We start from the raw sequence: 17,729 nt of genomic DNA, 5'->3' as shown, positions 1-17,729 counted from the left end.
GAACAAACAAAGGACTGACTGTTAAAATGGGATAATAACTTTGGGTATAAGATACCAAGGGAATTATGGAAAAATATGTGAGTAAAAGGTTTAAAATATACATTAAGTACTAGACTTAAGGAGAATTTTTATAAGATGATGTATAGATAGTATATGTCTCCTTCAAAGTTAGCAAAAATGTACAGGGGTTGCTTGTGAGACTGCAAGAAGGAACCTTTTACCACATGTGGTGGTCATGTAAAAAAGCAAAAACTTTCTGGACTAAAATTCACTCAATAATAGGGATGTGCTCCGCTCCAATTAGAAGCGGAGAATCAGAAGCGAATTGGCCTGCTCTGCCTTACCCAGAGGTGGAGTAGAAGTGGACTGGGGACCCGTAGAAGCATGGCGAAGAGAAGCGCCCATACGCGGAGCGCTTCTCTTTTCGCGGACCGATCCGATCGCCATTTTGAAAAATTTCACCCATAGGATTGCATTGCAGAAAAGAATAGGGGATAACTGTGTTGTTTTTTAAGCTATCTTTCTGAAACTTCTTGTGCTTAGAGAGTCGTGGCTGGGGGTCATTTTGAGCCTACTCTCAGCTCTCTGCATGCTGCGGTTCGCTTGCTAGAATTTTTTGGAAAAATCAGGTAAAACAGCGGGAAAATACCTTTTTCGAAGGGCTGAGGGGCAGAGTCAACTCCCGGTCATGATCAAATTTATCTCTACTCCCCAATTCATGGCATGTTGGGATTTCCTTTGAAATGGGCCCATTGAGCTGTCTGCAGATACTGGGGTGTCCGACTTTAATAAATTCCCCAAAAATCCGGGGATAATGGGATTGGCTTGAAACTTGGCGTCCATGTGGACACATGGGTAAGCTGTCATGGGACCGAAGGTGAGGTTTCTGACATGCAAATTGATGTAGTTGTAAAATGGGACTTGATTTGGGGTGAGTTAAAAGGTTAGAGCCCTGCCAAAAATCGGGATGATGGGATTGCCTTGAGTCTCGGCATGCATATGTATCCCTGGATAAGCTATCATGGTGCCGAATTTGAGGTTTCTAACATGCAAATTGACGGAGCTATCGAAAGGGGTGTGAATGGGGTGCCTGATTTTCAAAAAATCCCCCAAAATCAGGGGATGATGGGATTGGCTTGAAACTTGGCATCCATGTGGACACATGGATAAGCTGTCATGGGACCGAAGGTGAGGTTTCTGACATGCAAATTGACAGAGCTATCAAAAGGGGTGTGAATTGGGGTTATGGGTGGTGCGTTAGAGGTTAAAGCCCCGCCAAAAATCAGGGGATGATGGGATTGCCTTGAGTCTTGCCATGCATGTGTATCCCTGGATAAGCTATCATGGTGCCGAGTTTGAGGTTTCTAACGTGCAAATTGATGGAGCTATCGAAAGGGGTGTGAATGGGGTGCCCGATTTTCAAAAATTCCCCCCAAATCAGGGGATGATGGGATTGGCTTGAAACTTGGTGTGTGTGTGTATACCTCCATGAGGTGTCATGGTGCCAAACATGAGGTTTCTAACTTTAACAGAAAAAAGTTGTATACTTTTTTATCTTTCAATGCAAGCCTATGGGGGGAAACGGAGCTCCGATCCGGATCCAGAGCTCCGCAGCGGAGCGGAGTGGACATAGGTGGAGCGGGGGCAGAGTGGAGCGGCCCGATCCGCAAATCACAGATCTGGAAGAGAAGCGGAGCAGGGGGTCCGTGCACACCTCTAGTCAATAATGCAAAAAATTTTTAAAGACAAATATAAAAATGAAACCAGAAGCTTTTTTGTTGGGGCTTATAGATGATCAACTTAAAGAAAAAGCACTGTTGTTTTTGTATATGACAACAGTGGCTAGATTGTTATATGCACGATTCTGGAAAAAACCCCAAAGTGCCAACAATGGAGGAATGGCTCTTCAAGGTGTTGGAACTGGCGGAGATGGAGTAACTTGTGGAGTTAGTAAGAGAAAAATCAACAACTTCATTTGCAATGGACTGGAAACCTTTGATAGAGTATATTGAATAGTCGCCAAAAAAATGATCAGTGTGTGTGTGGGTTTTATATACAATCTGTGTTTTTATTTGTTTGTTTTTTGTTTACCTAATACTGGGCTGGCTAGAGGGTAATAACTGATAGTCTGCGTCTGACATGAAGACTGCTTCAAATGGATTATGGCCGTATCTATATGTGCTTTTATTAAATGTATTGTATGTGATGTGATTATTATTATTATTATTATTATTATTATTATTATTATTATTATTATTATTTATTTATATAGCACCATCAATGTACATGGTGCTGTACAGATTACACAGTAAATAGCAAGACCCTGCCGCATAGGCTTACAATCTAATAAAGTTGTAGTAAACAATAAGGAGGGAAAGAGAATGCAAACAGGCACAGGGAAGTGTAAACAGGCACCGGGTAGGGTGAAGCTGACAGTATAGGGTCAGAACAAACTCAATATTTAAAAGCTATAGGGAAAAGAAAAGTTTTTAGCTGAGTTTTAAAAGCTGTGATTGAGTTGGTAGTTCTCAAGTGTTCTGGAAGAGCGTTCCAGGCGTAAGGGGCAGCAGAAGAAAAAGGACGAAGCTGAGTAAGGGAAGTAGAGGCCCTTGGGCAGGCGAGAAGCATGGCATCAGAGGAGCGGAGAACACGAGCGGGGCAATAGTGTGAGATGAGAGAGGAGAGATAGGCAGGAGCTAGACCATGAAAAGCTTTGAAGGTCAACAGGAGAAGTTTATATTGGATCCTGGAGTGAACTGGGAGCCAATGAAGAGATTTCAGAAGTGGAGTGACATGGTCAGAGCAGCGGGCCAAGAAGATGATCTTAGCGGCAGAGTGGTGGACAGAGACCAGCGGACTGATGTGAGACGAAGGAAGGCCAGAGAGAAGAAGGTTGCAGTAGTCCAGCCGAGAGATAATCAGTGCGTGAACGAGAGTCTTGGCAGAAGAGACAGACAAAAATGGTCGAATCCTGGCAATATTATATAGGAAGAAACAACAGGATTTAGCTACTGCCTCAATATGAGGAATAAAGGAGAGCGAGGAATATTGTTTTTCCTTACCCCTTTCCCCCATGTGCTTTGCTTTTTGTAGAAAACAATAAAACTATTGAATTTGGGAAAAAAGAAAAATTATAAGTCACAAATACAAGATCATAAAAAACATAATATAAAATCTTTAACATACAAAATTTAAAAACAATTTTAAACAGTTTCTGTTTGGTATTTAAATCCACGTTGTCTGAAAGTGGTGACAACATTACTACCATCACTCTGTTGTTGCTGCTGCTGCTGTTTTGTTTTCTGGACTGTTTGCTTGTTTTAGAGATTCAATGCTGCCTTTTGGGGGCAAAACCTTCCCACGGAGGCTCACGTCAGAAGCATAAAATGATACTACATCATACTTCAGCAAAACCATGATCCAAGACTTTAAAACATTAGAAGTTAAAACATACAATATAAAGCACCACATACATTAATTAGCAGAAGTTAAAACATTACAGAGCAACTTGTGTTAAGATGCCCTTTCAGGCTCCGATGGGTGGGGGGACCGGAATGCACACCTTCTGGGCCTCCGGAAGTGCACAGATCCCCCCGGCCATGCCATTAGCATGGCCGGGGGGGATTTGTGCACTTTCCCGCGCCTCTCCCTTGCCCATTGGGGCCAGAAAGGGCCTCGTAACGCAAGTGTTAAGAAATCCATTGAGGCTCTGATGGATGCGGCTGGGGGAGGGAGGGGAAGTGGACATCCAGGGCCTCTGGAGAGTGTGCAATTTCCCCAGCACATGCTGTGGGAATTGCACACTTTCCAGAGCCCTGGATGCATGCAGCATTGAGCACTCGCCGGGCCAACTCAGCTGAAAGAGGGCAAGCTGGAGTAGTGCCTAGCAAGCTCATGGCACAGGCCTCCAAGGAGCCCACCATTCACTAGTTGCAGCAGATTAATTGTCTCATGTAGAAAAGCCCACAGTGCCAATAAGATCTTGAGCATTCTACACACTCTTGGGCTGGGGGTGGGGAGATTTTAGTTTAGATTGCCCTGAAGGGAGAAGGGATGAGCCTCCCCGTGTGCTGAATTCCTGGTAAGGATCACCTCTGCCTGCACACCTGTAATTAAGTAAAAAGGGAAATATAGCTACATGTGACACATTAAGCATCAAGTATCATTTGGTCCCCAACCTACAGAGTTCTACAGCAGCTGTAGAAATGATCTTAGAGACCATTGCAAAAGTGCAAATGATTTTTTAAATGTCATATAATAAATTCTGTAATATACCTAAACCCTTGGCAGATAAAGTGGACTGAGAATGTTCAGAGCAATCTGTTTATTTATTTGGCTTCCAACTGTATCTTGTTCGGCCTCCCCCAATTCTCCATCCAAAGCTCAACCACAGCCATTCACACCATGCCCAAATGTTCATCAAGGAGTATTTACCTCCCAGTTGCGTTATCAGGAAAAGGGCCTTCAGCCAGTGGAAATATGTGTTGCCAAGTATAACATTCCTAAGTAAATATGGAAACAGAAATCATTGTTTATGGTCCACCTATTCACCCATTCTAGTTGCAATGCCCTGCAGCTTCCAAATTGCTGGGAAGCTGAAGGTTAAAAGTACAGAGGATTCTGTACATTTCTTTTGTCCTTTTTGCTCTCAAGAAAGCTACATGCTGGATCAACTCTGACTGAACTCTGAGCATCCCTGCAAGCATGTATACTTTAGCAGAAGAGCACACAATGGAATCTGGGCTGTATGATTCCCCTTTAAACATGAATGATGTAGCACCCCACAACTAAGACTGCCTTCTGGCTCTGAATTTTTCATGTATTTCTGCAGATGTAAAGAAATGTCAGATGGATCCGTGGTTGGACATGCATCTGAGCAGAAACGTAGGTCCAACCCATCATGGTTACACTCTGAAGCTTATGTGAATTGTACCTAGGGGCTACATTGCTGGTGTGCTTCCTTATCATTCCTTCTCCTCCTGGTATATTTCAACATAAATTTTTCCAGACTCTAAGATGCCATTACTCAATCCATCAAGCAAAAAAAAAAACTTTTCCCCCAAGGGTTATGCAGAGTTTTCCATCATCATCATCATCATCATCATCATTATTATTATTATTATTATTTATTTATTTATATAGCACCATCAATGTACATGGTGCTGTACAGATTACACAGTAAATAGCAAGACCCTGCCGCATAGGCTTACAATCTAATAAAGTTGTAGTAAACAATAAGGAGGGAAAGAGAATGCAAACAGGCACAGGGAAGTGTAAACAGGCACTGGGTAGGGTGAAGCTAAACAGTATAGAGTCAGAACAAACTCAATATTTAGAACATTCAGAGCAAAAGAGCCATGCTGGATTGGACCAAAGTCTTTCCCATGGTCATCCTGTAGTGGCCAAGCAGATGGCAATGGGAAGTCTATAAGCAGGACATAAGCACAACAGCACTCACCTGCATGGGATCCTCAGCAACTGATACTTAGAGGCATACTGCCCCTGATCCTGGAGGTCAAATTCAGTCATCATAATTAGTAGCTAGCCATTGATAGTCTTATTTTCTACGAATTGGTCTAATCTGTTTTAAAACCATGCAGGTCACCACACCTTAAAAAAAGAGATATTATAGAGCTGGAAAAAGTGCAGAAAAGGGCAACTAAAATGATTAAGGGGCTGGAGCATCTCCCCTACGAGGGAAGGTTACATCAGCTGGGATTGTTTAGTTTGGAAAAAAGGAGACTAAGGAGAGACATGATAGAGGTGTACAAAATTATGCATGGTATGGAGAATGTGGATAGGGATTATTATTATCATCATCATCATCATTTATTTATTTATTATTTATTTATTTATTACATTTTTATACCGCCCAATAGCCGAAGCTCTCTGGGCAGTTCACAAAAATTAAAACCATCATAAAACATCATCATCATCATCATCTTCATCATCATCTCTTTCTCGCTCATGGTGCTTTTTCTAGACGGACATAACAAGCATTGCCAAGTCATGCTGTTTTTTACAGATTCAGGAATTTCCTCATAATTGAGCGTGTTTTAATTATGACTGCTTTCTGGATGTTGGTATGGATGTATTTTGGTGGGCCCAGTTTCTGAAGGTTTTCTGTATAGTTTTTTGATGTGATGCCAGTGACTGATGTGACTAATGGAATAATTGTGACCTTTTCCTATTGCCATAGTTCTTTGACTTCCATGGCCAGTGGTGTATATTTTTCTTTCTTTGCCACTTCCTTTTCAGCAACATTTTTTGTCATTTGGTATTGCTATGTCGATGAGGTATGTGCGTTTTTCTTTTTTGTCTATGACCATTATGTCTGGTCAGTTGCAAGGTACTGTTTTGTGAGTATGAATTGTTCTGTCCCAGTATATTTTATGATCTTTATTTTCCAAGATTGTTTCAGGTGAGTATGTATAGTTTGGAGTATGTTGTTTGATAAGGTTGAATTGATGGCCAGTTGTTAGTGAATTGTTTTTGTAGCTGTATTGTGTCTGTCCATATAGCCCATTCCTGCTAGAATTTTACGTTGTCCTATTACATGGTTTATTGTTTCTTGGAATTGATGGCATTTCCTGCCTAATGGTAGGGCCTGCCCTACCTGCTCTACTACACCAGGTCCCCCTACCAGTGATGCATTGTGGGGGATATTGGTAGCTAACCTGTAGTGATCCGAGCGCCATTACTGCACCAGTCAGGAGTAAGCGTGCTTCCGATGACAGCCTCATCCTACATCCTTTTGAAAAGGCAGCCTTCTAAATGTCTGAGAACTGTGACAGGCTTACACTGTACAAATGAATGTGCAAACCTGGAAATGATTTAGGTGCTCATCCTGGGAATATTTATGCGACAGCAATGCTAAGGCCTAAGAGTGATCTTAGCCGGTGGGAAGGAAGCAAATCAGTAAATCAGAGAAGCTTTACTGCCCTCAGCTTTCCTGCCTTGTCTCCATAAAGGTTTCACTAACTTCTCTGCCTAGTAATTGATGCACAGAACCAGAAGCTTCGAAAAGCCCTCTAGCCATTTTTTTGTTGAGCTGGAGCTCTATTTTTAAACCTTTCTTATGTGCAGTGACTGAAAACAAATGTAATTTCACTATTTGTGTGTGATGTCTGATTTTGTTCCTATTCCATCCAAACATCAATGAGTCTCCATTCGTTCCTCAGACTGATTGAGCAATTTCAGAGCCATCCACACACATCTGTTAAATTATTATGAAATCATTATGAAGGGGGGTGTTGGGAGGGTAGGGATGTACAGATTTTGTAAAATCCGTTCTGTCTGTCATCTGCAGATTGACAGAATTGGATTATTTTTTTCAAATTTCTTGAATTTGCACAATGGGGAGAAACATCTCCAATGCGCATGCTTTAGCCTATGGGGGACATGTGCGTTTTCTGCCAGTGTTCTTTTATTTTACATATTTTTTTATGACGAGATTTGCATAAATTCCAGAAAGTATTTTTTTTAAAAAAAAATAATAATCCACAAGTCTGTAGAATCTCTGTGACTCAGGAAAGCCTGTCCACTGCAAAATCTGTGGGTCGAGTTCATAGAAAAACAAACTGATTTGATTGCATTGCAGATTTCTCTGACATCCCAGGGTGGGGGCACTTAGAGTGCATAGTACCATTCTAAAACATAGATAATTGGTAGCGAAACAAGCAAATTTATGCCAACCCAACTGCAGCCCTGTTTTATAAATTAATTGCATTTTATTCCCCATTTCCTCCAAGGACCTTAAGGTCATGTGAATGGTTCTCTTCTCTCCATTTTATCCTCACAACAATGCCATGAGACAAGTTAGGCTGAGAGATGGTAATTAGACACAGGCATGGAGATTTGAACCTGGGGTTCCCTAGGCAAAGAGGTGGGGTTTGGGAAGTGGGAGGGGGAGCTCCCACAGAAGGAGCCAAGCTCCCACGGAAGTAGCCAAGACCACACAGACAGATGTGCATTTCTGCAGCTCAACAGGATAGGAGAGATAAGTGTGTGCTCAACGCACTCTTACTGAGATCAGTGAGTCATAAAATCTGCTTAATTTGGGCTGGTTTGTGTCTTAAGTATTCAACTAGCTTTAGTATTGATTTTGCCTTTGGGGAACAATTGGGAGACAAGAAGAGATAGATAGATAGATAGATAGATAGATAGATAGATAGATAGATAGATAGATAGATAGATAGATCTGATTTCACTGATCGTATTTTCAAGGCAGCAATAAGCGTTGAAACTAGCCCGTCATCAAGCTGGAATACAGAGAGCACATAATCACTGGGATTCCCACTCCCCCTTCTTTGAATGGAATTTGTTGTTCTTCCTGTTGATGGGCAGCAAGATGGCCGGATGACTCACTGGAACAGTTTCATTTCCAAGCTACATAGATTCTGGGTATAGCAGACTTTCTTCCATAGACATCATGCCTCAGTGTTCCTGATATTTATGCTGAGAGAAGTGGGCAAGTTAAAAGCAAGTGAGATATCTTTTATGGGGTGGACAATGTATAGGACACATTGTTGCATAAAGTGCCATTGATTTTCTTCTAATCTGTGGGTTTGAATAGTTTGCATCTGCAGTCCCCAAACAGTGTTTTCAACTACCTGCATGCAGCCTGCATATGAGATATTTGGTACAAAGTATTGTTTTTGACTTGTTCGGAGGATAAGCCACTTTTTGGTATATAAGATATATCTAAGCCACTTTCCTGTAAATGAAATATAACAGTTTGAGCCTAGCTAATAGTTATAAACTGTTTTACCTGGGGGCAAATTTTTGCTGTATTTGCTAGGAAATTCACAGCAAAGAAATTCACTGTAGCCAAATGAGAAAATGCATTTGTATAACTATTATCAGTTTCCATCCTCCTTCCTGCACTTTAATCTCTATCCTTTATTGATTCACTAAACATGATGTCACAGTAGGAAGTCATTCCTCACTCTCATGCGCTCTCTCTCCCTCTAGCTCTCTCTCTCTCTCTCTCTCTCCACCCCCTTGTCTTTTTCTAGACTATTGCTAGAATTTGGATGAATTGTCTACCAGAGCTGGTTGATTTTTCAGGGCCAAAACAATGACGATACGGGAAATCTATCATCTGATCTCCTGACCTTTTTGGTTAAACTTTAAAGAAGCCCCTGGGTGTTTCAATCTTTTTAGAGCAGCAATAAGGGGGATAGGGGTGTCCTGTCCCCCTGCCGCCATGTTCCCCTACCCCTGTGCTCATTTCCGATAAAAAGAAAACGGCAAGCCAACGTCCTCTTGCTCCCTGGACGTCGCGCGCTTCATATAGACTGAGGGGGAGGTTCACGCAAGCAAAATACTGCAAGATCCTCCCCCCTCCCTCCCAGTTAGCCTGGAGGTGTAGATGGATTTTAAATTTTGTATACTCGTTTTAATCTTAATTTTAGAATTTCTGTAAACTGCCCAGAGAGCCCTGGCCATGGGAGCAGTATATAGGTGCAATAAATAAATAAATAAATGTACCCATGGTTAGCAACCTAAGCCAGAGTGCACCCAGATGAGGGTTTTATTGCCATGCCTCTCATTCATGTGTGTCCAGACATGGTTGCCTTCTACTTGTAACGCCCCCCTGCCATGTTCCCCTACCCCTTCTTCTGTCTTTTTTCTGTCTACCAAAAAAATCTTTACAGAGGTAAACCTGGAATAGCTACGCACTGTCTTTTGACTGGCAGCGCTTGATGCCGTCCTTCTGGAGACATCCCCAGTCAAGTTGTGACTGAAGCTTCTAAATTTATTCTACTAAATAAACTTGTGGTCACATCTCAGTTAGGCAGCAATGGTGTTGACCTTGCAATTAGTTGAATTCTTTGAAATATTTATTTTGGCAGGTGAAATAGAATATGTGACTCAGTTAATTCCTTTAGCATCAAGACCGCTTATTCGCTGGCTTTTCTTTCTTGCTGCATTAAGCTTCTCTTTGGGGCATCCATCCATCCATCCTTTGTTAACTCATGAGCTTGACACGCTCTGTGGAAGAAGCTATTATGGACACTTTCCCGGTGCTTGTAATGACACATGATAGGCTCAGGTCTGTAATGTACTGTTATCACCCTTTCCTGAATGGCTTAAATTATCTGTCTTTCAGAGCACAAAATACCCAGCTTCTAAAAACACCCAGCAAGAAAAATGATTGCTGATTGCTCAGCAGGATGCTGACTTTTTCTTAAAACAATGTGCGTTGCATCCAGAGCAATTATGATTCCAATATTTTGATGTGATTAAAGCTTCTGTGCCTCAAAGTGCTCCTTCATAAACACAAAATGAGAGAGCAAAGGAACATCGGCCCCTGAGGAAGGAAACTCGGTTTTCCGAAACGTATCAAGGCTTAATAAATGTAGGCCGCTCTAAGACCAGTTTGCTCTCTGCTCATTTGTTCACCACCGTAACCACCACCAGCAGCAGCTTTCTCTTCTGTGCTCGCTGAACAAGAGCGCAACACATGGCACTTGGGTCTTCATATCTTCTTCTTAATCTGCCTGCTGAGCTTAGCAATAACATTCTAGTATGGGACATCCCCTCAGACATTTGGCCAGAGAGAATCCAACTCACCAAGCACAAAGAATTAGCCATGATAAACCTAAAACAAAACACCAGGAATTTCCTCTGTAAACTTTACTAATGCTCTCTGCTCACAAAATGCCTCAGTCATATGTATGAACATACTGCATATATATGAATGTAATCTGAAGTGTGGGGATGTTTTTGTCCTGAAACCATATCGGCAGCCAGGAAACATGGTGAAGGCCACTTCCCAGCAGTGAATGGGGCCAGCACCCAAATTGGAGAGAGCCACCCCATTCTTTCACATATACACAGTAGTACACTCTCCCCATTTATATACCCCCATTTAGATGTGCGTGCACACACACACACCACACGTGTACACAGACATACCCCACTCTTACATGCACACGATTCATACACACATCTCAGTACATGGAAGAAAACAGAGTGATCTGTTCCCTTCCTCCATGCACAGAGCGCCATGCAAGTAAACTGGTGATAGAAGACACCAGCTTGCCTGATGAGTCCATTTTCTCTCTGAACACAAAGAAGGCTCTTTCCATTCCTCTGTGCACGCAAGTGAATTGGAAACTGAGTCTCTTTCTCCATGGCCAGACAACTCCATTTTCTGTGTGTGTGGGGGGGGGACAAGGATCACCCCTTTCTCTGTGCACAGGGAGGCATGCAAGTAAGCTAGTCATGGAAGAAGGCATCTCTTCCTGCATCCCCCAAGTTCCTTCTTCTCTCTGTCTCTCTCTCTCTGTGCATGGAAAAGGGCCAGCCCCTTTCTTCATGCACAGAGAGAAAACAGAGCAGCCTTCTCAGGGGATGGACTTTGGGGAAGGGTCTCAACGAAGGCCTTGGTGGGCCAAATGGGGAGGCCTTGCAAGCTGTATCTGCTCCATGGGCTAGAAGTTCCCAATCCTTGATATGTTTTAATGCAAACAGAGAAAAGGTAACCTGGGCTAGATCTACACTACTGCTTTATAGCGGTATTGAAGTACACTGATAACTGTTGGGGCACAATCCACATTCCATATACCATCTTCATAGGGCTCATCTACACCAAGGCAGGAGCTACACTACTGCTTTACAGTGGTAATGAAGTGCACAGATAACTGTTGGGGCCCATGACACATCTAAACCAAGCAGGATATAACACTATGAAAGTGGTATGAAAGCAGTAAATGGTATGTGTCAATGGGCCCCAACAGTTGTCAGTGCACTTCGATACCGCTACAAAGCAGTAGTGTGGCTCCTGCCTTTTATATACCGCTTTCATCCTACTTTCATAGTGGAATATCCTGCTTGGTGTAGATGAGCCCATAGTGTTATATCCCGCTTTTTACTCCACATTCATAATGATGTGACGCAAGGTGTAGATCTGGCCCAGGAATGAATCAATACTTTATGTATAACCAATACCCATTTCCACATAACATTTCCAACTGCAATAATTACCCTTCTAATATTTGTTTGGGCCTTCTCCTTCTTTTACCCTGTCATTGTTTTTAAAGTTCTGTTCTAAGCCTGGCTAGTTAGAAATGCTAGAAGAACAGAGCGGTGCATACCGGAATATACTGTTATGACGAAATGTCCAGCACGTTAATAAATTACTAGAAATGTGCATGTGTGAAAAATCATCTCTACTTTCAACCTTTCTATGGGTAATTTGAAATATTGGCTTTCAGCAAGTCACCATGAACACTTTTGACTTTGAGCTGGTTACTTTACTGCCACAATTGATAGCTTTCCATGGTGTGGAAAGTATTTCATCCTGCTTTATATGTCTTATATAAATTGGAAAGTGGAAACACAGACAACTAGCAGGGGGAGGTGTGATATCCAAAATAAAGCAGATACACAGTTCACCAGGCAGCAGAAGCATTGGGGGTATGTTTTTGAACACTGGAAGTCCTCCTGCCTGTTATCATTAGATAATCTGGCTTGATTTTCACTACTGGGAAATAGCTGGGCCTACTCACATTTTTGGCTAGGCATGTTACATTAAAAAAAACTATCTGTGTCTCTTACAAATAGATGTGCACACACGCACGCACACACACACCTCTTTCCAATTTGAAGGCCGAAACAAATCTGATATTAAATGTATCTTTGCATTTAATATGCGAGGGGGTGTTAATGCAAAGATCATTAGGGAAGAAGGGGAGGCTGATAATGATCAGGACCACAGCAGGCATGGAAGGGAAATGTAACCCAGTCCGAGGAAAATCCTTTCTCTGCAGCTGGGTGGAAATCTTCCTATGGTAAAAAAAAAAAGGGGGGGTTCCTTCTTGGTTCCTCTTTAAAGACAGCTAAAGGACTGATATCATTATGCTGGCAGGATAAATGTTCACCTCGTATAATACAATGGGCTGAGAACTCAACAACACCCACCCTGCCATCCTTCGCCCTCCCCTCTCTTCCCCCCCCCCCGGGCCGATGGGCACAGCGCTCGTAAGAGCGCTGTGCCAGGCAGGTCCGCGGCTTTTCGCGGCTACTCGTGAGTAAGCGAGGAGCCGCAAAAAGCCGCGGAAGTCCCTAGACGTTTCCCAGCTCCGGCCTCAGGCCGGAGCTGGGGAAAAGGCGCACCATAAGCGAATTCGCTTATGGCGCGTTGGAGGAGGCCTCAGCGTGGCCTGCCTCCAGATTCCCCTGTGCGTCATCTGGACGCACAGCAGGGAAACCGGGTCTAGCAAGGCCCTTCGTTAATTTATTTTATTTTTCTTCATGATCTGTTTTTTGTTTTGTTAAATTCACAATAAAAAATGAAAAGCAAAAAAATAATGAAAAACGGGGGGAAAGTCAAAGCTGGGAAGCACAGCCCAGCAATTCTTACCAGTGCCATCCTAGCTACTTGCCTGTCTGCCTGGTCCATCAAGCCCATCCTGACTGTGTGCACAGTCCCCACTGCATCTCCCTAGTGAAGAGGACCAGTATTCTTAAACAGCATCACCAAGTATCTTAACTGTAACCTAGCAGTAGCATGCTGAGAGCATGATTCTGTGATGGGCACACCTGCATGTGACTTATGCTAGTTAGCCAATGCATCTAACAATCTGAAGTGGCCATTACACTACCGGATGGAAGAGATGGATGAACGTCCAGTTTCACTCTCTCCCATATTCAGGTTTTTAAAATCTCAAGTTCTTTCTCTCCCAAATATGAAGAACTTTGCCAATTTTGGTAGATTCTGATCAAAACCGAAATCCTCACCAATCCCTACCAGATGGTCACACAAATTAACTGCTGGTCTTCACTGTATCAAGACAAGGTTTGGGGTCAGAATATGTACCTTGTTCTTACTGTGTCTCAAGGAATGCCTGTTGGTAGAGGTCTAGAAGATATGAGAACTGGGAACAAATAAATTAATAAATAAATGTGAGAGAAAGGGATGGTAAAGCAAACATAGAAGACATTCAATGATGCAATAATTGTAGCTATGGAAAAATAATTCAAGCCACTATCAAGCCTGGTATGTGCCTAGAAATAAAAGACAGATGACGAATAGCAATACTAAACATCAGGAAATTGAACCTCTTTATCTACAACTCTAAGACTTCTATTCTATGATGTAGATTTGGCCTAAATATTTTTGGCTGGGACTAATTGCTGACATCATTTCCTGACTCACAGAATTCCTGCTACCTGAAGTGGAAGGCTACACCCAATGAACTTAAACAAACTCCCAGCATTTTTTTTTTTTTATGTATCATGCATAAACATGATAGGCCTAGAAGTTATTGGAACAATGGAATGCATAAACTAATTATGATAGAATCATAGAGTTGGAGGGGGTCTTGTGGGCCATTTATTCTAATCCCCTGCTCAATGCAGGAAATCCAAAGCTATAGCGCCCCAAAAAGGTGGCTGTCCTAACCTCTGCTTGAAGACCTCCAGCAAGGGAGAGCCTCTCTAGTCATTGGTACCATTGACCAGTTGCTCTTACCATCAATAAGTTTCTTTCAATGTTCTAGAAAAACCTACCCTTCTGTAACTAAACCCCCTTGGATTTTACTGAGGCAGCAGAGAACAAGGGTGCTTCCAGGGAAAGGATTCTGAATACTAACAGGCAGAAAGCATTGTGCAACTGTTCCATCTTTTTCTCCTTTAGAAATTTTCTGTATGAAAGGAAAAGAAGTGGTAAGAAAACACAAGAGGATCATGGTGAGAAAACACAGAGGGTTCCCACCCCAAATAAACTTCCATAAATGAGGCAGGGTGATGTTACCATAAAAACCTCATCTGGAAGCATCCTAAATGTCTGCTCTCTTCTATATGACAGCCCATTAGGTATTTAAAGAGTTCTATCCCCGTATTTGTTGTTCTGCAAACTTGTGTTGATTTTAATTTGTTTTAAATGAATGAAGAAAGAGCCAAAGTACACATCCTGCTAATTGATTAAGTTTGTGACCACTGTATTCTGGGAGAAGAGAATTCAACCTTCCCTCCACAGGGTGGAGAAGGTTCAATCCTTCTCTTCCAGAATGCAGTAGTCCTGGGCAGGACCTACACTACTGCTTTAAAACAGTTTATAACAATCATGACATTTATAACAGGAAACACTCTATATACAGCTTACAAAATGGTTTCAAAGTGTCATATCCTGCTTGGTATAGATCTGGCCCTGATCAGAATCAGGGTCATGCATGCTTACAGTAAATTAAAAGATACCCCTGAGCCTGGGATTAAGCCCATTTCTCTTCAATGACTTTAATCAACTTGAAGTGACTTTTGATGTCCCAATACTTACATCTGCTTCACAGCTGCATGTGTATTGCTTGGTCTTTTATCACTTGATTAGTCCAAATTTGAGGACTCTCAGTCAAACTGGTGAACTGCCTCCACTGAGACATGTTGAATTTGCATTGACATCAGGTGATATGAAATTTCAGTCGTGATTAAACTGTAATAACTCATCCACACTTAGAACTCAAGAATTCTTCTTGTAATGGACTAATATTGAACATGTGTGGTGAAACTGAGCTGGCCAAAGTCCAGGAATGCTAAATCAGTGCTAGTGTGTGAAAAGCCCTAGATAACTCAGGGACTATGAGGGAGGAGGGATGCACCCCAGAGATCTTTGGAATGGTTAAAGCAGGTCACTCTCTGGATACGATCTTGGGTGTGTATATAAGTTCTAATCACTTTCCACTCTCCAACCCCATCTAAGGAACTAAGAACCTCAATCCTATTCTAAGGTTTAAGCAGATCATTTTGCTTCTCTCTGATGATTAACTCCACCTGTAATGGTCCACCCTGATCTACTTCCCCTTGATACATGCATGGGCATTTGGCCTCAGACATCCCTTGACTGCCCTTAGAACTTGACTGCCTCTGAAGCCGCACTCACTGTTGTGAGTCTGTTATTTATTGCACAGCCACAACCACAAGGGCTGAAACAGAGACATTTGCAAGGTATTATTATTATTATTATTATTATTTATTTATATAGCACCATCAATGTACATGGTGCTGTACAGAGTAAAGCAGTAAATAGCAAGACCCTGCCGCATAGGCTTACATTCTAATAAAATCATAATAAAACAATAAGGAGGGGAAGAGAATGCAAACAGGCACAGGGTAGGGTAAACAGGCACTGGGTATGGTAAAATTAACAGTATAAAGTCAGAACAAAATCAAGTTTTAAAAGCTTTAGGAAAAAGAAAAGTTTTTAGCTGAGCTTTAAAAGCTGCGATTGAACTTGTAGTTCTCAAATGTTCTGGAAGAGCGTTCCAGGCATAAGGGGCAGCAGAAGAAAATGGACGAAGCCGAGCAAGGGAAGTAGAGACCCTTGGGCAGGCGAGAAACATGGCATCAGAGGAGCGAAGAGCACGAGCGGGGCAATAGTGTGAGATGAGAGAGGAGAGATAGGAAGGAGCTAGACAGTGAAAAGCTTTGTAGGTCAACAGGAGAAGTTTATATTGGATTCTGAAGTGAATTGGAAGCCAGTGAAGAGATTTCAGAAGTGGAGTAACATGGTCAGAGCAGCGAGCTAAGAAGATGATCTTAGCAGCAGAGTGGTGAACAGAAACCAACGGACTGATGTGAGAAGAAGGAAGGCCAGTGAGAAGAAGGTTGCAGTAGTCCAACCGAGAAATAACCAATGCATGAACAAGAGTCTTGGCAGAAGAGACAGACAAAAATGATCAAATCCTGGCAATATTATACAGGAAAAAACAACAGGATTTAGCTACTGCCTCCATATGAGGAATAAAGGAGAGCGAGGAATCAAATATAAAGCCAAGACTATGAGCTTCCTTGACTGGAGTAAGCATAACATTATTGACAGTAAGAGAGAATGGGAGAGGAGAGAGGAGATGAGAGATGAGAATGAGAGAGGTATAGACTTATTGTGCCTCTGTCCATTTAGCTTAAATATGTTCCCCATCTGACCCACCTTCTCCTCTCTGTTCTCGTTGCTGCTTTCACTGACATGTGATTTGGATCAAGATGTGATCGACGGTAGATGAGCTTACACAGTCTTTTGGAAAACCAAGGCTTGGCCCTCACACATGGCTTCTGTTTTGCTTCCTGCAAGACAGCCAAGAGTACAATCAGCGCATGGATTTCAAATAACAAAAAGATGCCAAGGAGTCTGACTCACTGTTTCCCATTTAATTAGACTGAAGCAGGATGTGGGGCTCATAAACACATACTGGGGGGACTCAATTCACAAAAGCAGTGAGCCTCAATTTCCTTATATCTTGTCCCCAGCTTTCCAATTTCTGAAGTGGAACACATTATCTGGCAACAATCCAGTAGTTCTTTCTTCAATAGAAATGTATTAATATTAGGATCTTTTTTGAAGAGCTGCATGTTGCAGTGCAAAGAATATTCCTTCACAACTGGGCTATCAATCACGGAAAGACCTCTTTTTAACAACAAAATGTCTTTATTTCATTATTTCATTAACAGCTTTAGAGCTCACCTTTTCAGGGAGGGGATATCTCGCGAAGCTGCTTACAGACAATCGCCATACAAAAATACAACAATTGAATCAACAATAAGATCAAAGCAGCAAAAGAGCAATAAATAAAACCAGCATCACTTAAAATGGAACACGTCCAGTTGGCACACACAGAAATGAATCATAAAAAAAGTCGTCCAGAATGAAAACATTATGAAAGCACACTTAGAAGCGTGCAGTGAGAGAACTCGAGAGATGGCCACAGGAAGGGAATTCCAGAGTCTTG

Source organism: Elgaria multicarinata, chromosome 10, assembly GCF_023053635.1.
Source record: "Elgaria multicarinata webbii isolate HBS135686 ecotype San Diego chromosome 10, rElgMul1.1.pri, whole genome shotgun sequence".
Taxonomy (NCBI): Eukaryota; Metazoa; Chordata; class Lepidosauria; order Squamata; family Anguidae; genus Elgaria; species Elgaria multicarinata.
The sequence above is the reverse complement of the archived record's forward strand: the minus strand, read 5'-3'. Positions refer to the sequence as shown.